The sequence below is a fragment of the Coregonus lavaretus genome (assembly GCF_964263955.1).
Source record: "Coregonus lavaretus genome assembly, chromosome: 26".
Classification (NCBI taxonomy): Eukaryota; Metazoa; Chordata; class Actinopteri; order Salmoniformes; family Salmonidae; genus Coregonus; species Coregonus lavaretus.
The window spans coordinates 42,227,247-42,237,922 of NC_140013.1; positions in this window are offsets into that span (position 1 = coordinate 42,227,247).

Here is a 10,676-nt window from a genome sequence, read left to right on the forward strand (position 1 = left end):
TCTGATTAATTCCCTGCTTGCCTGGTCCGTGAGTTTGGTGGGCGGCCCTCTCTTGGCAGGTTTGTTGTGGTGCCATATTCTTTCAATTTTTTAATAATGGATTTAATGTTGCTCCGTGGGATGTTCAAAGTTTCTGATATTTTTTTATAACCCAACCCTGATCTGTACTTCTCCACAACGTTGTCCCTGACCTGTTTGGAGAGCTCCTTGGTCTTCATGGTGCCGCTTGCTTGGTGGTGCCCCTTGCTTAGTGGTGTTGCAGACTCTGGGACCTTTCAGAACAGGTGTATGTATACTGAGATCATGTGACACTTAAGATTGCACACAGGTGGACTTTATTTAACTGAAGGTAATTGGTTGCACCAGATCTTATTTAAGGGCTTCATAGCAAAGGGGGTGAATACATATGCAAGCACCACTTTTCCGTTATTATTTTTTTTAGACTTTTTTGAAACAAGTTTATTTTTTTCATTTCACTTCACCAATTTTGACTATTTTGTGTATGTCCATTACATGAAATCCAAATAAAAATCAATTTAAATTACAGGTTGTAATGCAACAAAATAGGAAAAACGCCAAGGGGGATGAATACTTTTGCAAGGCACTGTACCTAACTATCTCTTTTTAAAGAATGCTTTCTTTCTCTCTCTCTTTCTCTCTTTCTTTTCCTCCATCTCTCTGGTTGTTGTGGTTTAGTGGTGCAGTAGTGTGGACCTGTGATAAAGAAGGAAGTAGTGTTTCTTCCATTGGTATTGTGGAGTGTTTCTGTATTCTTTTTTGGCTCATATCCTTACCCTTTAACACTTAATAAAAATGCAATAATCTCCATTATGTAAAAGCAATCCAACATGGGCTACTTCTTCCTAAATACAGCCTGCTCAGATCCAAAAAGCCTAATCATTGTTATGGGTTAACATATTCTGTAGATACAGTATATACTATGAGTTGTATGATAATGTACATTTTATCATATTAGCACACATTTTGTATACACGTTTCAAGTAAGTCCCTGTTGTTATTTCTCAGTGTGTGTGTAAATAAATGTTGTTTATCTAAATATACAGTATTTAGTATGTGCATTTTTACGATGATTTTCTTCTCAACATTCCTGAACTAAAGCAAAGTGCAGTGAATCTATTAACTGATCAAACATATATTATTTCTGCTGTCTGTGACTCTCTTATCTAGGTTGTATTAAAGTCACAATCCTACATTTACATTTTAGTCATTTAGCAGACGCTCTTATCCAGAGCGACTTACAGTTAGTGAGTGCATACGTTATTATTATTTTATTTTTTCATACTGGCTCCCCGTGGGAATCGAACCCACAACCCTGGCGTTGCAAACGCCATGCTCTACCAACTGAGCTACATCCCTGCCGGCCATTCCCTCCCCTACCCTGGGCCAATTGTGCGCCGCCCCATGGGTCTCCCGGTCACGGCCGGCTACGACAGAGCCTGGATTCAAACCAGGATCTCTAGTGGCACAGCTAGCACTGCGATGCAGTGCCTTAGACCACTGCGCCACTTGCAGTGACTTTAAAGCTGAGGGGTGGGGCTGAGAAAATGTAACCGTTCACACATTCATCCACTGAACAGCAGGAAATACTGTATACTAGATATACTTGGTGTATTGGGATTTATCTGTCTGCGCCCAAATGACACCCTATATATACACACTACCAGTCAAAAGTTTGGACACACCTACTAATTCAAGGTTTTTCTTTATTTTTACAATTTTTTACATTGTAGAATAATAGTGAATACATCAAAACTATAAAATAACACATATGGAATCATGTAGTAACCAAAGAAGTGTTAAACAAATCAAAATATATTTGATATTCTTCAAAGTAGCCACCCTTTGCATTGATGACAGCTTTGCACACTCTTGGCATTCTCTCAACCAGCTTCATGAGGTTGTCACCTGGAATGCATTTCAATTAACAGGTCTGCCTTCTTAAAAGTTAATTTGTGGAATTTATTTCCTTCTTAATGCGTTTGAGCCAATCAGTTGTGTTGTGACAAGGTAGGGGTGGTTTACAGAAGATAGCCCTATTTGGTAAAAGACCAAGTCCATATTATGGCAAGAACAGCTCAAATAAGCAAAGAGAAACGACCGCCCATCATTACTTTAAGACATGAAGGTCAGTCAATACGGAACATTTCAAGAACTTTCAACGTTTCTTCAAGTGCAGTCGCAAAAACCATCAAGCGCTATGATGAAACTGGCTCGCATGAGGACCGCCACTGGAATGGAAGACCCAGAGTTACCTCTGCTGCAGAGGATAAGTTCATTAGAGTTACCAGCCTCAGAAATTGCAGCCCAAATAAATGCTTCACAGAGTTCAAGTAACAGACACATCTCAACATCAACTGTTCAGAGGGGACTGTGTGAATCAGGAATTCATGGTCGAATTGCTGCAAAGAAACCACTACTAAAGGACACCAATAAGAAGAAGACACCTGCTTGGGCCAAAAACACAAGCAATGGACATTAGACCGGTGGAAATGTGTCCTTTGGTCTGGATTCCAAATTGGAGATTTTAAGAGTGTTGGGCCAGTAACTCCCAGTCGATTAAGGCAGCCATCCGCACCGCTCTGATTCAGAGTTGGTTGGGTTACACACCTAATCTGAATTGAGAGCAATTTATACTTTATTTTGTTGATAGAAGGTGGGAACACAGCACTGGGAAGCCTATGCATGTTGCATAGGCTTCCCAGTGCTGTGTTGCGTGTGCTTCCCAGTGCTGTGTTGCGTGTGCTTCCCAGTGATGTGTTGCGTGTGCTTCCCAGTGCTGTGTTGCGTGTGCTTCCCAGTGCTGTGTTGCGTGTGCTTCCCAGTGATGTGTTGCGTGTGCTTCCCAGTGATGTGTTGCGTGTGCTTCCCAGTGCTGTGTTGCGTGTGCTTCCCAGTGCTGTGTTCCCACCTTCTATCAACAAAATAAAGTATAAATTGCTCTCAATTCAGATTAGGTGTGTTATGTTACCAACCCCTTGGTTCAGATTAGGTGTGTTATGTTACCAACCCCTTGGTTCAGATTAGGTGTGTTATGTTACCGACCCCTTGGTTCAGATTAGGTGTGTTATGTTACCGACCCCTTGGTTCAGATTAGGTGTGTTATGTACCTTACCCCTCGGTTCAGATTAGGTGTGTTATGTTATCAACCCCTTGGTTCAGATTAGGTGTGTTATGTTACCGACCGTGTGTTATGTACCTTACCCCTCGGTTCAGATTAGGTGTGTTATGTACCTTACCCCTCGGTTCAGATTAGGTGTGTTATGTGTCATCGTGTTTAGAATGCTGCTCTGGTGGGACCATGGAGCGCTCAACGCTCATTAGCCAAGAGCTGCTACCCCACAATGCAGAGCATCCCTGGATGACGGTGCCCTACCCCTCAACCCTGGATGATGGTACCCTACCCCTCAACCCTGGATGATGGTACCCTACCCCTCAACCCTGGATGACGGTGCCCTACCCCTCAACCCTGGATGATGGTACCCTACCCCTCAACCCTGGATGATGGTACCCTACCCCTCAACCCTGGATGACGGTACTCTACCCCTCAACCCTGGATGACGGTGCCCTACCCCTCAACCCTGGATGATGGTACCCTACCCCTCAACCCTGGATGACGGTGCCCTACCCCTCAACCCTGGATGATGGTACCCTACCCCTCAACCCTGGATGACGGTGCCCTACCCCTCAACCCTGGATGATGGTACCCTACCCCTCAACCCTGGATGATGGTACCCTACCCCTCAACCCTGGATGACGGTACTCTACCCCTCAACCCTGGATGACGGTGCCCTACCCCTCAACCCTGGATGATGGTACCCTACCCCTCAACCCTGGATGATGGTACCCTACCCCTCAACCCTGGATGACGGTGCCCTACCCCTCAACCCTGGATGACGGTGCCCTACCCCTCAACCCTGGATGACGGTGCCCTACCCCTCAACCCTGGATGAAGGTGCCCTACCCCTCAACCCTGGATGACGGTGCCCTACCCCTCAACCCTGGATGATGGTGCCCTACCCCTCAACCCTGGATGACGGTGCCCTACCCTTCAACCCTGGATGATGGTACCCTACCCCTCAACCCTGGATGATGGTACCCTACCCCTCAACCCTGGATGACGGTGCCCTACCCCTCAACCCTGGATGATGGTACCCTACCCCTCAACCCTGGATGATGGTACTCTACCCCTCAACCTTGCCTGGGAAGTCTATTTGTGTTCCTCTCTCTTCCCCCCTCTCTCCCTTTCTATCTCCATCTCTCAATGATCTCTCTCTGTGTTCCCTCTCTTTAATAAGTCAAGAGTTCCTCTCTCTCATCTTTCTCATTAGTGAGGTCGGGCACTGATGTTGGGCGATTAGGCCTGGCTCGCAGTCTGCGTTCCAATTCATCCCAAAGTTGTTCGATGTGATTGAGGTCAGGGCTCTGTGCAGGCCAGTCAAGTTCTCCCACACCGATCTCGACAAACCATTTCTGTGTGGACCCCACTTTGTGCACAGGGGCGTTGTCATGCTGAAATAGGAAAAGGGCCTTCCCCAAACTGTTGCCACGAAGTTGGAAGCACAGAATCATCTAGAATGTCATTGTATACTGTAGCATTAAGATTTCCCTTCACTGGAACTAAGGGGCTTAGCCTGAACCATGAAAAACAATCCCAGACCATTATTCCTCCTCCACCAAACTTTACAGTTGGCACTATGCATTGGGGCAGGTAGCGTTCTCCTAGCATCCGCCAAACCCAGATTTGTCTGTCGGACTGCCAGATAGTGAAGCGTGATTCATCACTCCAGAGAAACGTTTCCACTGCTCCAGAGTCCAATGGCGGCGAGCTTTACACCACTCCAGCCGACGGTTGGCATTGCGCATGGTAATCTTAGGCTTGTGTGCGGCTGCTCGGCCATGGAAACCCATTTCATGAAGCTCCCGACAAACAGTTATTGTGCTGACATTGCTTCCAGAGGCAGTTTGGAACTCAGTAGTGAGTGTTGCAACCGAGGACAGACGATTTTTACACGCTTCAGCACTCGGCGGCCCCATTCTGTGAGCTTGTGTGGACTACCATTTCGCGGCTGAGGCCGTTGTTGCTCCTAGACGTTTCTACTTCACAATAACACCACTTACAGTTGACCGGGGCAGCTCTAGCAGGGCAGAAATATGACGAATTGACTTGTTGGAAAGGTGGCATCTTATGACGGTGCCACGTTGAAAGTCACTGAGCTCTTCAGTACGGGCCATTCTCCTGCCAATGTTTGTCTATGGAGATTGCATGGCTCGGTGCTCGATTTTATACAGCTGTCAGCAACGGGTATGGCTGAAATAGCCAAAGCCACTAATTTGAAGGGGTGTCCACATACTATTGGCCACGTAGAATGCTACCTGCCCCGATGCATGTAAAGTAGGAATGACAACGAATTTTTTAAAATGTTTTATTATTTAGTACCAGTCAAAAGTTTGGACACACCTACTCATTCAAGGGTTTTTCTTTATTTTTACTATTTCCTACATTGTAGAATAATAGTGAAGACATCAAAACTATGAAATAACACATATGGAATCATGTAGTAACCAAAAAAGTGTAAAACAAATCAAAAATACATTTTATATTTGAGATTCTTCAAATAGCCACCCTTTGCCTTGATGACAGCTTTGCACACTCTTGGCATTCTCTCAACCAGCTTCACCTGGAATGCTTTTCCATCAATCTTGAAGGAGTTCCCACATATGCTGAGCACTTGTTGGCTGCTTTTCCTGTATTCAGACCCCTTCCCCTTTTCCACATTTTGTTACGTTATTCTAAAATGTATTAAATAAAACATTTTCCTCACCAATCTATCCACAATAATGACAAAGCGAAAACAGGTTTTTAGAAATGTTTACTAATTTATTAAAAATAGAAAACAGAAATAACTTATTTACATAAGTATTCAGACCCTTTCCTATGAGACTCGACATTGAGCTCAGGTGTTTCCATTGATCATCCTTGAGATGTTTCTACTATTGATTTGACATTGTTTGGAAAGGCACACACCTGTCAATATCCACAGTTGACAGTGCATGTCAGAGCATAAACCAAGCCATGAGGTCGAAGTAATTGTCCGTAGAACTCCGAGACAGGATTGTGTCGAGGCACAGATCTGAGGAAGGGTACCAAAAACTTTCTGCAGCACTGAAGGTCCCCAAGAACACAGTGGCCTCCATCATTCTTAAATGGAAGAAGTTTGGAGCCACCAAGACTCTTCGTAGAGCTGGCCGCCCAGCCAAACTGAGCAATCGGGGGAGAAGGGCCTTGGCCAGGGAGGTGACCAAATACCCGGTGGTAACTCTGACAGAGCTCCAGAGTTCCTCTGTGGAGATGGGAGAACCTTCCAGAAGGACAACCATCTCTGCAGCACTCCACCAATCAGGCCTTTATGGTAGAGTGGCCAGACGGAAGCCACTCCTCAGTAAAAGGCACGACAGCACAGTCTGATGAAACCAAAATTGAACACTTTGGCCTGAATGCCAAGCGTCACGTCCGGAGGAAACCTGGCACCATCCCTACGGTGAAGCATGGTGGTGGCAGCATCATGATGTGGGGATGTTTTTCAGTGGCAGGGACTGGGAGACTAGTCAGGATCGAAGAAAAGATGAACAGAGCAAAGTACAGAGAGATCCTTAATGAAAACCTGCTCTAGAGCGCTCAGGACCTCAAACTGGGCTGAAGGTTCACCTTCCAACAGGACAACGACCCTAAGCACACAGCCAAGACAATGCAGGAGTGGTCTCTGAATGTCCTTGAGTGGCCCAGCCAGAGCATGGACTTGAACCCGATCTAACATCTCTGGAGAGACCTGAAAATTGCTGTGCAGCAATGCTCCCCATCCAACCTGACAGAGCTTGAGGGGATCTGCAGAGAAGAATTGGAGAAACTCCCCAAATACAGGTGTGCCAAGCTTATAGCGTAATACCCAAGAAGACTCGAGTCTCTAATCACTGCCAAAGGTGCTTCAACAAAGTACTGAGGAAAGGGTCTGAATACTTATCTAAATGTAATATTTTCATTTTTTCACACATAAATTTGCAAACATTTCTAAAAACCTGTTTTTGCTCTGTCATTTACATTTTAGTCATTTAGCAGACGCTCTTATCCAGAGCGACTTACAGGAGCAATTAGGGTTAAGTGCCTTGCTTAAGGGCACATCGGCAGATTTTTCACGTAGTCGGCTCGGGGATTAGAACCAGCGACCTTTCGGTTACTGGCACAACGCTCTTACCCAAAAAGCTACCTGACGCCCTATGGGGTATTGTGTGTAGATTGATGAGGGAAAAAAACGATTTAATCAATTTTAGAATAAGGCTGTAACGTAACAAAATGTGGAAAAAGTCAAGGGGTCTAAATACTTTTCGATTGCACTGTATTTTGCAATCTATATGGCACAGCTGTAAATGTTTTGGTCCTTAAATGAAACTGGTATACTTTTTTATTTATCACAATTTTTCAAGCCAATTTTGGTCTTTAATGCAGGGCCGACAGACAACTTCCTTACTTCCTCCCCCTTCCACTTGCCTCTTCCATTTTTGCGGTAAGGCTGCAATTAGTTGGTTGTAATTTTGAGTAGAGCAGACATTTCCATATATTTTTGTTAGCTGCATGTGCGACATAACTCCACCAGTCCTATTTATGATATCATTTACAAAGATTATACCTTTTTAAAAACATTTTTTCAAAAAATAGTTTTTTTTAATCAAATAATATATTTGAGTTTAACCATAATATTTGTTGTAATATTTGTTCTGTCTTTTCTGGTGTATTAAACTGAAATTGCAACCAACTTTCTATGGCTTGTTTTGAAAAATTGTGATATTTTGGAAATTATTTTATTTTCAAATAACCGAAAGTGAGAGGTTGTAATCTGAATAAAGGGAAAAAGGCCATTCTTGAAAATGAGGTGAGACATTCTTACTAATCTGCTAGAGAACTAGTTTGGATTTAAGTATAACTTTTGTATGACTGAAGCCTTTAGTGAGAGGTCTAATGCTTTAATATTTAATAAAGTATTAATGATTCAAAAAAAGAAGCTTCGACAGCTAATGCCAATGTGTCTACCAGTTCAGTTTCTCAGATCTGTCATAAAAAATATGCATTACTTACTGAAGTGTGAATGAATGAAAACACGTTGAGTAACACCATGTCAAGGGAAATCCCCCCCCCCCCCCACATGAAGTGAATAATTATACTGTTTTGATTCAATCAAATGTTATGGTTCTGCTCTCACTAAACCTCCCTGTTTCTGTTCTCCTTTCTGCTTTTGTGGGCCCTTGTCGAATGTAAAGTAACCTTCCTGTTCCTGTTTCTGTTTTCCCATCTACCTGCTTTTGTGGGCCCTTGTCAAATGTCAAGTAAGTACGTAGCCAAGGCTTGTGCAATCTGGAAAGCCTCATAGGTCAACATTGGTGCACTATAAAGGGAGTAGGGTGCCATTTGGGATGCACACTAAGAGTAAAATGTATCAGGGAGGAAACTAATAGGCGTAAAATAGACCTTTTATATTTACATTTACATTTTTACATTTACATAATTTAGCAGACGCTCTTATCCAGAGCCACTTACAAATTGGTGCATTCACCTTATAGCCAGTGGGATAAACACTTTACAATGTTTTTTTTTTTTTGGGGGGGGGGGCGTAGAAGGATTACTTTATCCTATCCCAGTTATTACTTAAAGAGGTGGGGTTTCAAATGTCTCCGGAGGGTGGTGAGTGACTCCGCTGTCCTGGCGTCGTGGTGGAGCTTGTTCCACCATTGGGGTGCCAGAGCAGCGAACAGTTTTGACTGGGCTGAGCGGGAACTGTGCTTCCGCAGAGGTAGGGGAGCCAGCAGGCCAGAGGTGGATGAACGCAATGCCCTCGTTTGGGTGTAGGGACTGATCAGAGCCTGAAGGTACGGAGGTGCCGTTCCCCTCACAGCTCCGTAGGCAAGCACCATGGTCTTGTAGCAGATGCAAGCTTCAACTGGAAGCCAGTGGAGTGTGCGGAGGAGCGGGGTGACGTGAGAGAACTTGGGAAGGTTGAACACCAGACGGGCTGCAGCATTCTGGATGAGTTGTAGGGGTTTAATGGCACAGGCAGGGAGCCCAGCCAACAGTGAGTTGCAGTAATCCAGACGGGAGATGACAAGTGCCTGGATTAGGACCTGTGCCGCTTCCTGTGTAAATTTACTTATTCTCATTTACAGCACTGACCTGGGAATAGTTACAGGGGAGAGGAATTAGCCAATTGGAAGCTGGGGATGATTAGGTGGCCGTGATGGTATGAAGTTAACCAGGACACCGGGGTTATAACCCCTACTCTTACAATAAGTGCCATGGGATCTTTAGTGGCCACAGAGAGTCAGGACACCCGTTTAACGTCCCATCCAAAAGACGGCACCCTACACAGGGCAACGTCCACAGACCAGAGGAAAGAGTGTCTCCTGCTGGCCCTCCAACACCACGTCCAGCAGCATCTGGTCTCCCATCCAGGACCAACCCTGCTTAGTTTCAGAGGCAAGCCAGCAGTGGGATGCTGCTGACCATATATAAGATGTGCTCTTATTTATTCCAAGATGATATGTATCTCCCGAGTGGCGCAGAGATCCTGGTTCGAATCCAGGCACTGTCGTAGCTGGCCACGTGGGTTCGATTCCCACGGGGGGCCAGTATAAAAAATAATGTATGCATTCACTAACTGTAAGTCACTCTGGATAAGAGTGTCTGCTAAATGACTAAAATGTAAATTTAATGATATCAAAGAAGAGTATGTCCAACAATGTATGCATCACTTGTGACTCCTTTCCAGGCTTCAGAGAAATTGTAGAAATATTCCACTTCTCATGCAGTGGGCTGATGTTGAAATTATTGACAGCTAGTGATTTACTTATCTGATGTTGACAGCTAATAATGTACTGGAGCGCCAAGTCTAGGTCCAAAAGGCTCCTTAACAGCTTCTACCCCAAGCCATAAGACTGCTGAACAATCAATCAAATGGCCACCCGGACTATTTGCATTTGATTTACTAATGTACTTATCTGATGTTGAAATGATTGACAGCTAGTAATGTACTTATCTGATATTGAAATAGAACTCTCAGAGGTAAGACGAAGGACATGTAATACATTTCAATGTGTTCCAAGCTGCATTTTTCTGTGTTGATTAATTCAAGATTTCCCCAATTTCGTGATATCCAATTTGTAGTTACAGTCTTGTCCCATCGCTGCAGCTCCCCTACGGACTCGGGAGAGGAGAAGGTCGAGAGCCATGCATCCTCCGAAACACGACTCTGCCAAGCCGCACTGCTTCTTGACACACTGCTCGCTTAACCCGGAAGCCAGTCGCACCAATGTGTCGGAGGAAACACCATCCAGCTGGTGACCGAGGTCAGCTTGCAGGCGCCCGGACCGCCACAAGGAGTCGCTAGAGCACGATTGGACAAGGAAATCCCAGCCGGCCAAACCCTCCCCTAACCCGGACGATGCTGGGCCAATTGTGCACCGCCTCATGGGTCTCCCGGTCACGGCCGGCTGTGACACAGCCTGGGATCGAACGCGGGTCAGTAGTGACGCCTCAAGTACTGCGATGCAGTGCCTTAGACCGCTGTGCCACTCGGGAGGCCGTTTTGAGGTTTTTTAAGGTTACATGGAAC